Source organism: Mastigoproctus giganteus, chromosome 8, assembly GCF_048544385.1.
Source record: "Mastigoproctus giganteus isolate SK-2022 chromosome 8, ASM4854438v1, whole genome shotgun sequence".
Lineage (NCBI taxonomy): Eukaryota > Metazoa > Arthropoda > Arachnida > Uropygi > Thelyphonidae > Mastigoproctus > Mastigoproctus giganteus.
The window spans coordinates 29,154,826-29,174,005 of NC_143582.1; the positions used below are offsets into that span (position 1 = coordinate 29,154,826).

At 37.8% G+C, this 19,180-nt stretch overlaps 1 protein-coding gene across 1 annotated transcript in view; it reads right to left on the reverse strand.

The window, feature by feature from the left end:
* The window catches only part of Dys (Dystrophin), a 932,899-nt gene that overhangs the window by 901,928 nt on the left and 11,791 nt on the right, over positions 1–19,180 (reverse strand). The window lies entirely within an intron of this gene.

The following is a 19,180-nucleotide window of genomic DNA, read 5'->3' on the forward strand; positions in this document are numbered from 1 at the left end:
ACACATAGAACTGTACTGCATGCAACTCGACTAAGGTCGTGTCTTTCTGCAAAATATTTTCGTCAATCGAATTTATCAACTAGGAAAGATAAAGTCCTACAGAGTAAAATACAAATCAAGTTGTATGATTTTTTTATACATGAATGTTCCGTACAAGTCGTGGCATGGATTCTACAAGGTGCATGAGGGAGTCTACCTCCAGACTGGACAATTCTTCCTTCAGGATATTTCTCAATTGCTGTGTTGTGGTTAGAGAAATTCAAAGGCGAATTGCCATTTCCAAAGTATCCCAAAAGTTCTTGAATGGATTCAAAGATAGAAAATTAGGTAGCAAGAGTAGATAACGGAAACCTTGGGAATGTTCCTCCAACCATCTAGATACAATTTTTGCAATGTAGACAGTTGCGCTATCCTCTTGAAAAAAAAACCCATCGAAATCCAGGTAAAAATGTAGCACTGCAGGTGCGGGGGGGGAAGTTGGTCCGATGCGACGAAAAGATATTCACCGAAGGTAAAACGACCTTCTGAGGGTATGAATGAACTCAGTCCATACAATCAGAACTTATCCCATACTATGATACCACCTCCTGCTGCTTGAGTGGACACGAGATAGTCTGGATGCATGGCTTCGTGAGATTCTCGTCACACTTTCACCCTACCATTGGTGCAAAAAAGTGAAAATCGAGACGCATCAGACTATATAATCTTTTTCCACTGTTCCACAGTTTTCGCGGCACCACTCTAGTCGAATCTTTCGGTTTTTACAGAAAAAAAAAGTGGCTTTCGTATAGGCACACGACTACCGACGTCCCAGATTTTAACTCCCGCCGCGTAGTTCGTTGGAAATGCATCTTTCTTTCTTTGCTTGAATTGAACTTTTCAGTCATTGCAGCACACTGGAACTTCTATGCTGACGCACAATTCGCTTTATATTCCTGAAATTTGTTCTTTCTGCCGTATTGTTTTATTTTAGATCTGCATTATACTTTCGTCCTCCAGTCACTGTTTACTTTCTGAGCCGGTTCATTTTAACATACTAATGATTTTCTTTATTTACACAATTGTGGCTCCAGCTTGGGATTTACTTAAGATGTAACTATCATCAAGGGTATAAGGGAAGAATTTTTACTTTCGTAAAGGTGACTACAGTGGTCCCAGACAGTTTTTAAATTCTACACAGTGGTACCAACTGATGCTGTTACCATCACCTTAAACGTGCTCCAACAATAACCTTTCTGAAAATCGGGAATATCACCTGTGTACCTTCCCCATGACTGGATCGACTAAGAAGTCCCAGGAAAGCATAAGTACGAAGGGTTTCCGAAAAGTAAGGTAATATTATTAACAAAACAACAAGCGACCTCTAGCCAAAAAACTGGCAAATCCACTATACAGTATACATGCATATTATATTACAGTATATTATATACAATGATATACATAGAAAAGTAAGGTAACACATCTTTTTTCTTAATAATGGTGAAGTAAAGTGTATTCGTGTCTGACGGAATCAGGGGTTTCCCCCATCTCCGCGTTGCTTTCATTGTGGGTGTAACAGTTCACTGCAAAGGCCAGAGATTTAAAAGTGTAAGGATTTTGTAAGTGTAGTAAAGAACAACGATACACAGTGTTGTGTATCGTAGTTCTTCTGGCCGCTAGACCCCAACGTTACCCACACTTGGCCTCGTGGAGGCAGACCAGGTACACAGTAGTTTGAAATTTTTAGTCTGGCAGGCCCTGCCACCTAATTTCCTGGGATTTCAGTGGCTAGGGCCTTCAAAAAAAAACATCGTAGAGGGTAAACACTAGGTTCTGTAAGGCCTAAAAGTTTGCGTAGTTAGTTTAATTTAGACATTGTTAGAGTTTTACAGCGTGGGACATGTGCTGGCGTATAGATAGTATGTGGGGGAGGGATGAAGGCTGGGAGATTAAAGGCAGACGTATGGGGACGATAGAGGAGTCCCCAGATTGTCAGTGAGGCAGGCCCATGCCTCACCAGGCGAAGAACGGAGAGGCGGGGAAGGGAAGAGACTGCAGAAACTGACTCCTCCCACCCTCGCCAGGGGGGAGGGGAAAGATAGGACCATACAAGGGAGTGCGGTCAGGAAAGCCAATTTGGCCATACAGCAACGCTACTTCTCTCTTTTGCCATCATGTTATTCCTGTCCGGGTCACCAGAATTTGGGAGTCACTCATGGGACCAGATTCCCGTCCGGTGTGGTCAGGGCCATATAGGCTTTGGTTGCACTTGAGGTGCGGTCTCATCCGTTTGTAGGTGGAGTCATTTGTGTGGACATTTGGATGGAGTCATCTGTGTGGAAGTATTGTGGTAGGTGAGGCCCGGGAGGTTCTTTGTCCTCATGCTGGTGCCCCCCCCCATCCGGTTGTCACTTGAGAGTGGGTGGAGGTCAGAACTCTGATATAACTCAGTAAAAGAAAGAGTTCAGTGAGGGTCAGTCTTGTGGTCGCTCATGGGACCTTTGTCCTTTCGGTTCATTGGTGTTATGTCAACGAGGTGGGTACACTTTAATTATTAGTCCTTGGGTTTGAGTTCTGCTTTGTGGTTTTAATAATGGTGAAAGGGAATGAGATGAAACGCGGTGGACAGATAGATCCGTTAATAACGTTCAAAAAGACCGCCAGTGCAGTGTTGCGGTACTGTCGCCTCACAGCAGATTCCAGTTGCAAAATGGCGGCTACCGTACGAGTGTGGTCCCAAACAGGTGTTCGTGAAGTTATTCGCTTTTGGCAAGCAAAAGGGTCTTCACCAAGTGACATTCACCGCGAACTGGTTGCTGTGTAAGGCGAAAAGGTGATGACAAAGAAACAGGTGTGTTTTTGGTGAAATGAATTTAAAGCGGGCCGTGTTGACATTGAAGATCGGCATCGGGCGGGCAGGCCTTCATCGAGCAAGACAGAAGACAACATTTTGCGCACTAAGGGCATCGTTCTTGAAAACAGGAGAGTGAAACTGCGTGAAATTGTACAAATAGTGAACGTGAGTAAGTCAACTGTTCACGAAATTGTTCACGATGTCCTTGGCTTTCGAAAGGTGTGCTGCCGCTGGGTGCCCCGACAATTGTCAGAGGATGTCAAAGCAAAATGCATGGGGATGTGTCTGGAGAACCTGTTGCGATACAGCGACAAACGAGAGGATTTTCTCGCTTGCACAGTCACAGCAGACGAAACATGGGTTCATCACTTTACCCCGGAGAGCAAACAGGACTCCATGACCTGGAAACATCCACAATCTCCTGTACGCAAAAAATTCAAAACTGTTCCCAGTGTCCGAAAAGTCATGGCCACAGTGTTCTGTTGGTGGATTTCTTGCCGAAGAGAGGAACAATCAATGCACAGCTTTACTGTGCAATGTTGGAAAAACTGAAAGTCAACATTCGACGCAAATGACCAGGGCTCCTGACAAGCGGCGTGATTTTGTTGCACGACAACGCAACTCCATACACTGCCCACACCACTCGTGAGTGGTTGCGCCGTAATCGTTGGGAAACTCTGTCACAGCCCCCCCCCCCCCTACAGTCCAGACTTAGCGCCTTCAGACTTCAATTTGTTCGGTCCTCTGAAAAAACACCATTCAGGAAAGCATTTCACCACGGATGAGGAAGTTCATCAGGCGGTGCGATGCTGGTTACTGCGTGTGGACACGGACTTCTTCAGTACTGGTATTGATAAACTGATCCATCGTAGGGACAAGTGCATCAAAAACTGCAGACTTTGTGGAGAAGTAGTGCATGTTCAATTATTTCTTGGTGTGTAATTTCAACTTCGTATTATTGAACATCATCGAGAGAGAAAATGTGTTACCTTACTTTTCGGAAACCTCTTGTATTTTCGAAATACAAGGGGTTTCCGAAATCTGATACCAAGGACCTGCGATCAAACCATGTGAAAAGTTCACTGCATACCGTACATTTGATTATCTGCTGACACCAACTGCGAAATATTTTAATTTTTTGGCCAGTAATTGATTATATTATAAGAGGTATTAATTTCTTTATTGCAATCAGCGAAAATAAGTAAAATTCTAAAATTGTAAAATTTTTACATGAATGCCTGATGCAATACCCATAACAGCAAAAATGCTAGGTACAAAGTGTTTACCAAATAATTGAGATTATTTTATAACTTCATATTTCTAATTTAGTATCTTGAATTGCTTAAGTCATAGACGTCTCCAAACAACTCTATTCAAAATTTCATTTCATTTTTTGTTCTAAAAAAATTATAACTCACTTTTAATAACGCGAATTAAAATAAGTTCCACTTTCCACTCCAATACATGTAGTCAGAAGTAAATAAACCCAATTCTTGTTGAGAAATTTCGGATGAAGCGGACAGCTTAGACCGTTAGAGTTTGATTAATTCTCCCTCTCCCGGATATTAAGAGAGAAACTTTTCTTTTCTTTTTTTTCTGAATGAAAATAGTATTTATAGTTTACTAAACACAAAATAGTAATAAAAATGGGAATCTCTTTTAGAATCTATTTTTATGAGATTATGAAATGCATGCTAATTAATGGGAAGAGGGGTCTAGTTAATGTTCCTCATTATGCGCTAATTAAATGATCCAGACACTATTATATCACGTGGTAGTATAATAGTGTGTAGAAGAATAGAAGTAATTTATTACTGAAATGCTACAATTTGAACGATTGAAACACGTCATTGTCAAACACTTAAACAGTTGTGGCTACGTTTCGGGAACTCAATGCTTCCCGTCTTAGGCCTGTGGAGTTAGAACATTGGTTTGAGATGAAAATTCCACGAAGTTTTTTAAAAAATTCTATTAATAATCTAATTGTGTTAAATAATTAGATTATTGAATCTATGGGCTAATCTTTATGGGTTAATAACATTTAACACTATTATGAGCATTAATGCTAATATTTTACAAAATACAATGTACAACCACTGGGTGGCAGTGATCATAATATATTGACTTGGGATTTACTTAAAGATGTAACTATCATCAAGAGTAAAAGGGAAGAATTTTTACTTTCGTAAAGGTGACTACAGTGGTCCCAGACAGTTTTTAAATTCTACACAGTGGTACCAACCGATGCTGTTACCGTCAGCAATTCTAAATGGGAAGCATTCAGGTAAGTAATCATAGAAGTTATACCAGGCTTCACAATAACTAAAAAATACTCTTCAAGGCCTAAATGGATGTCAGATGAACTAATGAGACTTGTGGCAGAGAACAAAATGCATAGGAAAAAGTATCACGCCACATAGAAGCCTATGGGTAGATATAAACTGGTTGGTAATCAGTGTCACAAAGGAGGTTAGGCAAGCGAAGGCAGATTACGAGAAATCTTTGGCAAAGGATGCAAAGAAAAGCAGAAAAGCTTTTTACTTATGTAAACACAAGGAAGGGATTGAATCACATTGAGCTACTTAATGTCAATGGGTTAACTGTTAATGACCCTGCTTAGCTCTCTGAAAAATTGAACAGGTATTTTGCATCTACGTACATTCATACATGAGGAATCCTTTGGGGGGGGTGCCAGAAGTTTAATATCCTCCAATGGGGGCTATATGCTTGGTGATAAATGAAAGGAAAATGGAAAAGAAATTGTTGATGCTGAACATAAAAAGGCACCTGGGGTGAACGGAATCTATCCAATTATATTAAGGGAGGCAACGAAGGAAGTAAGCATAATTAGTCATAATTATGAGAGCATCTCTGGATGCAGGGGAAGTCTCCATAGACTGGAGATGTACGAATGTATTCCCAATTCACAAAAGGGGATCAAAAGGTGACGAGTAATTACAGACTTTGTTAGTTTAACTTCTGGTCCAAGGAAAATAATGGAGTCACTGGTTAAAGAAGTAATACAGGATCATCCAGACAAGGCTGCGATTATACTTCAGGCACATTTCAGGGGGCTCTTGTCTAACCAGTTTGACTGAATACTAGAAAGCGATCACAAAAGAACCGGATACAAAAAACAATTTTAATATCATATACTTCGATTTCAGGAAAGCTTTTGATACCGTCGCACATAAAAAAAATACTGTACAAATTGTAGCAATGTGGCATTAAGGGTAAGTTTCTGCTATGGATAAAGGGATGCTTGAGTGGTAGAAGACAGAGAGTAGTAATCAATGGACAATGCTCTTCGTGGACTAATGTCATTAGTGAAGTCCTCCAGGTTTCGTCGTTGGGCCCATTACTGTTTTCTATAGTTATCAATGATATTGATAAAGGCATATCAGGCTTAATGATAAAGTTTACAGATGATACAAAGGTTGGCACGGGTTAATGACAGGAATGACGGTATGTTACTGCAACAGGATCTAGAAAACTTAGGCGGATGGGCTGGGAAATGGCATTTGTCATGTGTCTGGGATTACACATGGGTAGCCATATGTAACCTCAGATTAACGTACTAAACTGTGCTGTACCACACTCAGGGATGTGGAAATTGAAAAAGACCTGGGGGAGAAATTGTGCAGTCAGAGATGAAGTTCTCTGAGCAATGCAGACACAGGCTACCAGGACGCTCATGGGGTATTGTCAATGATATGCAAGAATTTTGCCAGCAGGGATAAGGAGGTGATTATCCCATTGTATAAGGCCACATCTTGAATACTACATAAAAGTCTGGAGGCCTCATTTTAAGAAGGAAGTACAGCTGTTGGAATGAATACAGAGATGGGCAACGAAATTGGTGAATGGAACCAAGGGTGCTCTTGCCAAGAAAGGCTTCAGTTCTGAAAATTGCAGTGTCTTACGCCTAGGCACCGGCAAGGTGATCTCACTGAGGTGTTTAAGGCTTTGAATAGATTGAGCAAACGTAATGAAGATGGAATTCTTCCTCTTGCTCACTCTACACCCATGAAGAAGCATAATTCAAATTTTAGAGGGTGACGCTTGCAGAATAGATACGCAGAAGTTTGCCTTTAACCAGTGGGTGGCTGATTGCTGGAACATACGTTCATCTGTTGTTGTTGTGTTTCATCTAGTTCTTCCTTGAATTTATTTAAAATTCAAGGAAGAACTAGAGACTAGACAATCTATTCGATGGAATGTATAGGTGAAATAGGAAGCGTGTTTTTTTTTTTTTTTTTTTTTAGCTGATGCAGTATAAGCTTGCTCTCTTGCAATATTTGCCACTACTAATGCTAATGATTACAATACAATAACTAATTAATTAATATAGTTTTAGCTGTATCCCTGGATTTACTTTCCTAAATTAGGTTGGAAGGGTTTAGCTATTCACATGATTCCTGCCGCGAAACTTCCTGGAGAGTGCTTGGAACAGATTGAGAGGTATTTATATAGGTTATGGATGATTTTTGGTGCAGCCAATAGGAGTTTATTACGGGGCATATATTATTATATGTTATTTCTCCTTGATAGCAATACCCGTCACGGGGTGGAACCCGGTGACGGGTATTGCTACCAAGTACACACGGTAGTTTGTTATTATTATTAATATTATTATTATGGAGGTTTTTGGGTACCGGGCTATATTTCAGGAATTGACCTCAGGGTGTGTTAGTGATGAGGTGTTAAGATAGGAGAGTAAATCTATGGAGTTATTTGTTAAGGTAGTTGGAATCTTCTTTTGCTGTTTCTTCTTCAGGATTTCTGTGTGAAACAGAGCCCTCGTGGGTAGCACAGTTAGTAGGATCAACATCCTTCCCCACACCGAGTGGAAAAGACCCGAGTTCGAGTCCCGTCGATGTGAGGAATTTTTATGGGCCTTTTTCACAACGTGGCTGAGTTAGCCAGTCTCAGGAGAGGGCAGTTTTTTTTTTTTTCGCCGAGAAACTCGGGTTTTTCGTCCAGCAATCAAAAACTCGACCTCAGAACACACGCAATTCACGTGTGTATTGGGTCTCTAGGGGCACGTGGTTGATGTTGATTCATGGAAAGCTTTTGTTTTAGGGATTATGTTCCTATAACTTACCTACATAGAATGTAAGGCATGTTGTAGGTTTTTTCTGCTTTGGCTATAATGCTTTTTAACTCCTGAAATGCATGGTATGATGAGCTAGTTCTTTAGCTTATCTTCTTTCTTCTGTGGAGGAATGAAGCTATTGTTGAGAGTTTTGTTGATCATTCAGTCTATTAATGTTGGAGGTCTATTAATGTTCTATAATGTAATTAATTATTTAACATAATTAGATAATTAAGAGAATTGTGTAAAAATTTGTACCTCAAACCAATGTTCTAACCCAAAGGCATGAAGACGGGAAGCAATGAGTTCCTGAAACTTAGCCACAATTGTTCACGTGTTTCGCATTGAGGTGTTGTTTCAATCGTTCAAATCGTAGCAGCTCGTTAATAAATTACTTAAATTTACCATGTGATATAATAGTGCGGTGTCAATCAATTAATTAGCACACTATAAAATGCATCCGAATTATTCACTTTGCTCCACACTAGAGAGTGAATTCAGATTTTTTTTTTTTTTTTTTTTTGCTAAATACTTTTATTAATAGGAAAAAAAATGTAAATATTACTATTAAAATATAATCTCTTACGATATTTATTTTTGATATTTTAGAGCAAAACTTTCAAATGAATATTTAAAATCCTTTTCAAGCGTGCATTATTAGCTTTCTCCCAGCCACAGAAAATCCTCAGATTCATTAGCAATTTAAGCTCAACGCGCAATTGCAAAATAAACCGAACAAGCCGAAATAAGGCAAGGAAATGATACTTTAAAAGTAAAGTCATTGCTGTCTATTTAAATTTTTCTTTGAATTATTTAACATGATACGATTTCTTATTATTTTAGCTAAGATATACAAAAAAGATTTCACTGGCAATTACTAACACTATTAAAAAAACTAATAAAAAATATGATGGATTATCGATCGACTGACTGCTTAAGACAGGTCTGCCATCTATAGAAATTTGAATCTGTAGTAATGAGAATATCGGAGATTTTGAAAAATCTCCGATATTCTCTTTGTACTGTGTCCACGAATATTGTTAATATAGACTCAAGTGTTAGAACGCGTTTGATACATGTTCTAACACTTTTGATTTTAAATTTTAACTTTATTTTTAATCGTGCAGCAACATTTCTGAACATATCTTAAACATGTTCTGACAAGATGTCGGAAGATAAAAAAATAAATTTACGGTTGCATTTCATAAAAGCAGAAGGAAATTCTGCCTAAGTAACTGAGGATAAAGAGTAAACGTCATAAGGATAAATCGCATTAATGATTTTATCTTGTTTTCTCCTTATACATTAGCTGCATATGCAAAAACACAGTAACAAGTATAGTATGGGCAGTATCGAATATATTCGCATAATTTCTGTTAGCATAGTTTTGATGACATGCGATCCTCTTTTAAGATCTTCATATTTTTGCTGACCTTTGGAAATACGGACTGTATAATAAAGGGTTAAACGTTGTGTATTACTTAAGTATCTAGCATGATCTCGTATTTAAGCTCTTGAGAGCGTCCTTATTACCAGTACTTAAGGAAAAATCACTTTACTGATTCTATTTCCCTTCTGCTGGCCGTGTTGGTATGTTGAACATGCGTGGAATTTTCGAGACTGCTTTGTGTCACGTGATAAAAATCATCGACGAATCCCTTTATAAGGTAATGGTTGTCAGAAGTGGATGTGGTCGCAGATGCTAGTGTACGCGCGAGAGAATTTCACTTAGGCAGAATATATAACGATGATTATGGACGGTAGATGCACCTCACAGATGTACGGTAGGAATAATTGGATGTGTCACTCCAGCACAGTTACTTAATCTTAATGGCTTTCCTTATTAACTGCGATTGGTTATGACTTGTTAACATGCTTCAAGGTTCTTCACCTTACAGAAAAAAAGCAGCAAGACACAAAAAAAGGTCAGTTGGTTGACCCATCAATTCGTAGCTGAAACGAAAAGGATCTTCGCCCCAGAGAATGTACAGAAAATGGTATTATATATATATATATATATATACACACACACACACACACACACACACACACACACATATATATATATATATATATATATATATATATAGCGAAAAAAAAACCCATATGAAAAAATAAATCCAAAAATGTACCAAGTCCACAAAAAAAAAACTGAAAAGGTAATAAAAAAAAAAAAAAGTAAATTAGAGAAAAGGATCCAGCATAGTAAAAGAAAGAAAAAATTAAGAAATCTAGAAAGTGAAAGAGCAAGAAAGAAAATTCTTCAGATATTTGAAGACAATAAAGCTGTCAACATTTACGTTGGTATTATGTTTCTTTACGAATTGGAAATATGTACATATTGGGGTCAAACGTTTCGTGGTATTTTCTTACCACTTCTGCAGTGACTACAACGACAAAGGGTTATTATTATGGAATTCTTAATTTTTTTTTAGTAGAATTAAAAGTTTCAATAAATCAAACTAAGATCTAATTCGAAAAATTTTGTTTTAAGATAAACTTTTATGTAGTAAGTTCTTGTTTAAATGTACTTCACATTTAAACAAGAAGGTATAAGGATTAGAAGATTCACATTGAAAAAATAATTACTATTTACACAGCATAAAATGAATAGTGCTTTGTAAGTCTCGTTTTAACCAAACAGTTTTGACGAAACATTAAATCAAAACGTTTGTAACAAAAGGAAAAAAAAATTGTGAAAATTATTTTCCTCTTGTATGAATGTACCCCACATTATAAATATAGCTTTGGGAGATTTCGAAATTCAAATTTTTGAAATCAATTTCTTTCATTTTTATTTCTGTTTTAAATAAAAATAAATAAAAACAAAAGAGATTTCTCTGTTTTCATGATTTCAGATCTTTCATTCTATAAGCATTTACTCAGCCAGCAAGAAGTGTTACAATTAGTCATCTAATTAACATGTACGGTATACATCCACACATTTTTGATTGCATCAAAGTTGATTTTTGTCATCAATAAGCGAAAAAAATTAAACATAAAAAAAAACAAATGGACATATTAATTATGTGAAATGTAACAATAAGTTTTGTCTACTCTAGCATATTTCTGAATGGACGGTTTCAACGTCGAATGTTTAGTAAAATAAAGCCGACACTACAACTTCTGTACATTAAAAAAAGCCGCAGCAGAATTTATTTGAACAAATAATGGCCCTTTTGAAATAATTTAAGATATTCAATAAAACTAAATTTCGGCACAACGAAATGATTCGTGCACATCCCTTTCTTTCAGAAGTCTTGGTAAGGGATTTTACTATACTATAATAGTACAGTTTACCATCCTATGAATGAGTCCTATTGAGTGGTTCCTCAACCACAACCCTCGTGTGTAGCACAGTCGGTAGGATCGCTATCCTCACCACACTGGGTGGAAAAGACCCGAGTTCGAGGCCCGTCGATGACGTGAGGAATTATGGGTCTTTTTCACAACGTAGCTCAGTTAGTCTGTCTCAGGCAAGGGTAGCATGGTTTTTTTTCTCTCATAAAATCGGGTTTTTCGTCCAGCAAACAGAAAATCAACCTAAGAACACAAACAATTTATAGACAGTATACACAGAACAATATGGTGTTAGTCGCTGAATTCTAAAATCCTACATCCGTAACCTTAACCACGCCGCAGGTCATCTTCCGGGAAGGCTTTCGATTTCAAGACTAAGCGAAAAGGCATTTAAAGGCCATGGAATATAACCTTCAGCTGTCTCTTCTTACAACGAATGTATATTTCGGTTGGTCTCTTTGTCTTTCGGGATAAAATATCGAATTTTCAGGAGGGAAAAACCGGTACTTCTAATCCGAAATCGACTAACTTGGCCACAGTGTTAAAAATGAGACAAAATTTCCTCTAATTGAAATGGTAATCGAACTCGGACTTTTTTCTATACGGTGTATAAGAGAAACTATGGTAGTTATGAGGTAAAAACTAATAGCAAGTGAAATGAATAAAGCATCCATTCTGTCACTTTGTTTCTAAACCATTTAGGATTTTGGTAGTATCCATTAGCAGTTCAAGCCCAACACCAACAAGTTTGTTTCAGCTTCCCAATCTTCAAACGACCTACAGTATTAAAAGATCATAGATTGCAATATTTTGTGTTTGGGATTAACACAAAAAAAAATAAATAATAATAAATAAATAAAATTTAATAAGTGCTAGACCTATACGAAATCGGCTAGCAAAGGGTATAGGAAAATTATCGAAAAGAACAGATCTGAAATTAATCTACACATGAAATACTTATATGCCGGAAGGAAAAGGTTATATTTATTTTATATTAATGAATTTGTTTTATATATCCACCGAATTAAACATAAGAAACACTGATATACGTTAAACACAAACGGCCCATCTTCCCCATAAAAAAAACAGGTTAACAAAAAAGATCATCATGTAGGATAATCCACGTTAATAGAAAATTACGCTACACTGCTAATTAGTTGTACTGAATACTTACTCCTGCAGTCTATCCATCTATTCATCACAGGAGAAATTATTCCTTCCTCAAAATCATTTTAGCCTGGTATATCACGCACAAATGAAATTAATTTAAGGGGTTTCTAATCCATCAATGCCACGTTTCTTAAATACTTGTATAAATATCCATTTTCCTCCAGAATCTTTTCTTTACCTGCTAGCATCAAATAAAGTATTTTGATAGAAGAAGAGACAGTGAAGTAATGAGACCTCCTTTATAATAAGCCCATCTTTATTGGTTTTCATAAATAACCTTTATCGCTTCCAAAGTAGTCCCTGATGCTAAACACTAACTAACGATGCGAAATTCTAGAAAAACTTTTCGGGAGCTCTTCATTTAAAGCGCCCTTCAGAACAACATCATAGTAAACAAGGAGGATGATCAAGTGTGGGGGGTGTAATTAGTGTAGATTCTGGGGGGATAATATTTTCTTCTTTTATTATTATTATTATTTTTTTTTATTTATTTCTGTAATCATAAATCATGTTATCCTTCCAGACCCACCTCTTTTAACTTTGTATTTCTCAATTAAATTTCCCCCTTAATTTACCTCCCCTCCACGTTAACACCTGACTTGTATACTGCACAGAAGATCACAGATTCTGGGGGAATAATAGTTCGTGTATGTCTCCTCTGGACTGGCTGAGTATTCAGAATGACTCAATACTACACATGATAACCATATACAAATTTGTTTATTTCACAGTATATACATTAAAGAATTGTATCATACAACATCAATTGGTATAATGTTAATAACTGGCATTATATGTGTGTTAAGATGTAAAATTAATAGCAAATGATATAATATGTCTCTTCGTGTCTTTCTGCTTTTTCTCCTTCTGGTTTAGGTTACATCTCATAACATTATTTTTACTTTCTAACAGTTAAACTTCCCAACTGGAATTACCTCAGTGGGCTTAACACCTCTATGGATATTGTCCTAGATTTATAAATCCCCGCTATAATCTTTCATTAATTTATCCCTTCCAAAATAATTCAATCTTAATATCTTGTAACGTTTCTAGTACATAGAACACCTTTACATCTTAACTTAGAACATACCAGTCTCAAGTACATGTATCTAATTCTTCCTTGCTTTAACTTATCCTTGAGATGAAGTACATACATCTATGAACCCTTTTCTTCCTTTTATACTAATCAATACCAAATCTACTATCAACTAAATAAACATTTTTCTAAAGTCCTTCTCTTCAAATCTACTATCAACTAAATAAACATTTTTCTAAAGTCCTTCTCTTCAAATCTAGTTTAAAATTATTATCTCGTACTTACATATTAACTTAGGGAATCACTCCTTACACTACCTTTTCTCAGTTCAGGGGCGACTCATCATCGACAGCATAGGGCATCATCAGGCTCCAACTGGAATTTTTCATCGGCAAAGTACTGCTGTTCATCTACAGGGATTCTCCTACGTTCAGGAACTCGCTCTTCTTTCCATACGGCTATTAAATAAGTTGCTCCGGCCTGCTTTTTGGGCGTCTGATCAGTTCGACGAAACTGGGAAGCATAATAGGATTATCAGGACTCTTCTTACTGCTTTATTAAGAAGCCTGGCTATGTAGCTCTTCCTTATCGTTCTATGGTGAGGCTTTTCGATCCTTTTTTACTCAGCTCCAGCATAGGTGTTTCCATCTTTCAAGGATTATCTCCTTCCTATTTCAACAACTCTTAAACAGCATCTCCCACAACTCATTACTCTGGCCGCTACTTTCTGGCGATTCTCCCGGCACTTCTCGGGATTTCTTTCCAGCCGCACATCACTCAGGCATCTCCACGGGAACTCTCCAAACTTCCACACTGCCAAAACTCACAACTCTCCCACAAAAAACCTTCAACTCTCCCAATAAAAACTCTTCTCTTCCCTGTCTTGCATCTGCCTTTTGTTTCAGCCGCTCATTCTATTTTAATCCAATCGTCGTTCGTTCTCCATCATCTCATTATTCTCATTCGCTCTCTCCCACTTCTTCCGTTTTTTCTTGGCCCTCCCTCTCCTGGGGTAACTTCCTGTTTACGAAATTTTCATCAACTTCGATGAACTACAGGGCGTCTAGCAATTTCTAGATATTTCCTTGTGATCATTCCCGATTCACTTACCGCCATTAGTCCACTCTGTTTCTTCTCTACCGCTCCTTGAAATCAGTAAGTGCTCAAGGAGTCGGTCTGTTTCAAATAGCGGCAGCCATTTCTACATAGTGTATATCGCATCCAGGGTTTTCTTCACCCTCCTAGTTCTTAAAATCTTCCTCTCCACAAGGGGGAGTCGGTTCCCTTGTTCTTTCTTCCAAAGAGCTGCTCACTTTCTGTTTATGCGACCATGAACTGGCCTTGCGGTGCTCCCTTTGTACTAGTGTTCCAGTGCTCCCATTGTCTTGTGTACCGTCCTGCTACCCCCCGTTGTTACGTTAATCCTCCCCTACTTGACTGTATGGTACAGAGCGATCGAAATCTGGTTGAAAATCATCCTATGTAAATAATATTATTTACTATTTACATCTTTTTTTTTTTTATGTTATAATATTTATAACATAACATTCGCTAGGATAAGTGTAAGAAATTTGTTCTTACATTCCTTCCGCCTCCCTCTAAAATTTATATCCCCATTATAAATTTTCTACAGGTTCCCTGCTTGTGCGTCTACTTCCATGGCCTACTTATTAACAACAACTCTATATTCCCTCTTGATCTGTCTTTAAGCACCCTGCAACTCCTTTATTAGCCCTTCTTAATATTATATTTACAATGCACACGTACATTAATTAAATGTATATTTTGGGCTTCACTAAACTATTCCCATCCCATGTTTTCATTAAATGCTGCTCCTAAACACATTTGTTGTAGCCTGTTTGTCTCTTTCAACTTGAGGGCCCTTTCCCCATAAGAAGTTTCAGTTATGTGGTTCCATGGCCATTCGATTCTTTTCTGCTCTGTTGATTCATTTACCAAGTTGTCATTCTTTTCGTCTCCACTTTCTTCCACTTTATTTGACATTTCGCTATCTTCATGTTTCTCTTTAACTTTCTCCTTTACTTCTAATGTTCCCACGTGTAGTGTTTTGGTTCTATTCCGCCGTCTGGGTCCCTTCTTTCGCCCTTTCACTTCAATTTTTTCAGTCTCTTTCCACTTCTTTTCTTTCTTTTCAATTACCGAGCTTGATCTCTTATCGTTTCTCTCACTTACCGGACTTCCATAATTCATCTCTCTCATTTCTGGCCTATCCTTGCACTCTATTGGACCAAATATGAGGTTTCTTGAGCGCCAAGGATAAATTCGACCTGTCTTGATCTTCCATGACTTTCTGGGATCAGTATTCCCATACTTGACTCCCTGATCCACCATCTGAGTCTGGCAGAATCTGGCTATATGCCCATATCTGCTACACCTATAACACTTCACCTGACCTTGATGATTCCATTTATGTCCTCGAGTGGCCAAAACTATTGATTCTTTATTCATAAACTTACTTCTATGTGTGTGTGGCATCGTCCTTGTGCTGCCTGATTTATTCCTCCTTTTTTCACAGGGATTATTTTTCCAGCGTCTAAGATGCAGAGCATTCATGCTTATATGCTGCCCTTGATTTGTGCCCCTCTCTTGGCCGTGTTCATTTCTGTCCCCGTGATATCTATCGCTGTACCAGCAGTCTTTGGCCCAGTGATTGCTTCGCCCGCATATATAGCATTTCTTTCCATATCTTTCTCGCCTAACTTCTTTGACTTCTCCTTTACACCCCCTGCTGTATCCACCTCTTGTGATCTGCCCCGTTTGAGTGTTTTCGCCCCACTGTCTATTATTTTGATCTTGAGCGTTCTTTTTTGTGTTCAATTCTCCTAATAATCTATTTAATTTAACTTCCATCCCAGCTATCTGTCTCTCTAGCCCCTCTAGCTTATTTTCGCCCCCTTTTTCTTTAGTACTGCTTGGTTTTGTCTCTTCTCCCGTTGATACTATATTTATGTCCCTTCTAATTGCCCCCCGACTTTGGAAATCTAATTTTTGTTCTACTACGGCTAGTTCCAGGGCCTCTGCTAATGAATTTGGTTTTCTCCTCAAAATTTCTTTTTTGTATTTATCCCTGACCCCCATCAAAAACTGCCCCATCAGGATTTTGTCAAAAGCGCTACTTTCTTTTTCCGATACTTCTGTATTTAATTTTACATTTATAAATCTTTTATGATACTCTTCTACTGTTTCCCGACTTGTTTGAGAGTAGTTATTTAATATACCTATTCCTTCTAGAAAAGAGTTTTTCGGGGAAAATAGCTTTCTTAATATCTTTTCAAATTCATCTAGGGTTTCCACCTCCATCGCTTGGGTCTCCTCTAAATATTTAGTCTGGGCCCTGCCTTCTAGCTTGAATTCCGCCATCATGACTATTTCCAGTTCAGACAGGCCTTCCTTTTCTTTAATCAGTTTTAGTCTCCGTAGAAAATAGTCTATGCTTTCTGATGGCTCGCCCCTAAATGTTTTTAAAAACTTACTTAGTTTGAGTGTCCCCCTATTATCGTTCCCTACACTGGAAATAATAGTTTCTACTGATGTCTCCCGTCCATTATTATTTTCCATTTCTCTATCCCTACTGCTGTTCGCTCTCCTGGTAGCCATGACTTATCTTTGGGGGTTTAACTTAACTAACAATCTAATTCCTCTTTAATTCCAAAATTATATATATCTTAATCAATTCACAACTATATGCACATTACCTCAAATTAATCAACCTATTATACTTACTATTCTTTTTTCTGGCTCGCCAGCTGAATTTTTTCCTCAGTTTCAGCAACTGAATTACTTTTTAATCTGTCGTTCTGAACACCAGCCTTCCGTCGTGAGGATATATCCTGGCTGGCTCGCCAATTGTGGGGGGTGTAATTAGTGTAGATTCTGGGGGGATAATATTTTCTTCTTTTATTATTATTATTATTTTTTTTATTTATTTCTGTAATCATAAATCATGTTATCCTTCCAGACCCACCTCTTTTAACTTTGTATTTCTCAATTAAATTTCCCCCTTAATTTACCTCCCCTCCACGTTAACACCTGACTTGTATACTGCACAGAAGATCACAGATTCTGGGGGAATAATAGTTCGTGTATGTCTCCTCTGGACTGGCTGAGTATTCAGAATGACTCAATACTACACATGATAACCATATACAAATTTGTTTATTTCACAGTATATACATTAAAGAATTGTATCATACAACATCAATTGGTATAATGTTAATAACTGGCATTATATGTGTGTTAAGATGTAAAATTAATAGCAAATGATATAATATGTCTCTTCGTGTCTTTCTGCTTTTTCTCCTTCTGGTTTAGGTTACATCTCATAACATTATTTTTACTTTCTAACAGTTAAACTTCCCAACTGGAATTACCTCAGTGGGCTTAACACCTCTATGGATATTGTCCTAGATTTATAAATCCCCGCTATAATCTTTCATTAATTTATCCCTTCCAAAATAATTCAATCTTAATATCTTGTAACGTTTCTAGTACATAGAACACCTTTACATCTTAACTTAGAACATACCAGTCTCAAGTACATGTATCTAATTCTTCCTTGCTTTAACTTATCCTTGAGATGAAGTACATACATCTATGAACCCTTTTCTTCCTTTTATACTAATCAATACCAAATCTACTATCAACTAAATAAACATTTTTCTAAAGTCCTTCTCTTCAAATCTACTATCAACTAAATAAACATTTTTCTAAAGTCCTTCTCTTCAAATCTAGTTTAAAATTATTATCTCGTACTTACATATTAACTTAGGGAATCACTCCTTACACTACCTTTTCTCAGTTCAGGGGCGACTCATCATCGACAGCATAGGGCATCATCAGGCTCCAACTGGAATTTTTCATCGGCAAAGTACTGCTGTTCATCTACAGGGATTCTCCTACGTTCAGGAACTCGCTCTTCTTTCCATACGGCTATTAAATAAGTTGCTCCGGCCTGCTTTTTGGGCGTCTGATCAGTTCGACGAAACTGGGAAGCATAATAGGATTATCAGGACTCTTCTTACTGCTTTATTAAGAAGCCTGGCTATGTAGCTCTTCCTTATCGTTCTATGGTGAGGCTTTTCGATCCTTTTTTACTCAGCTCCAGCATAGGTGTTTCCATCTTTCAAGGATTATCTCCTTCCTATTTCAACAACTCTTAAACAGCATCTCCCACAACTCATTACTCTGGCCGCTACTTTCTGGCGATTCTCCCGGCACTTCTCGGGATTTCTTTCCAGCCGCACATCACTCAGGCATCTCCACGGGAACTCTCCAAACTTCCACACTGCCAAAACTCACAACTCTCCCACAAAAAACCTTCAACTCTCCCAATAAAAACTCTTCTCTTCCCTGTCTTGCATCTGCCTTTTGTTTCAGCCGCTCATTCTATTTTAATCCAATCGTCGTTCGTTCTCCATCATCTCATTATTCTCATTCGCTCTCTCCCACTTCTTCCGTTTTTTCTTGGCCCTCCCTCTCCTGGGGTAACTTCCTGTTTACGAAATTTTCATCAACTTCGATGAACTACAGGGCGTCTAGCAATTTCTAGATATTTCCTTGTGATCATTCCCGATTCACTTACCGCCATTAGTCCACTCTGTTTCTTCTCTACCGCTCCTTGAAATCAGTAAGTGCTCAAGGAGTCGGTCTGTTTCAAATAGCGGCAGCCATTTCTACATAGTGTATATCGCATCCAGGGTTTTCTTCACCCTCCTAGTTCTTAAAA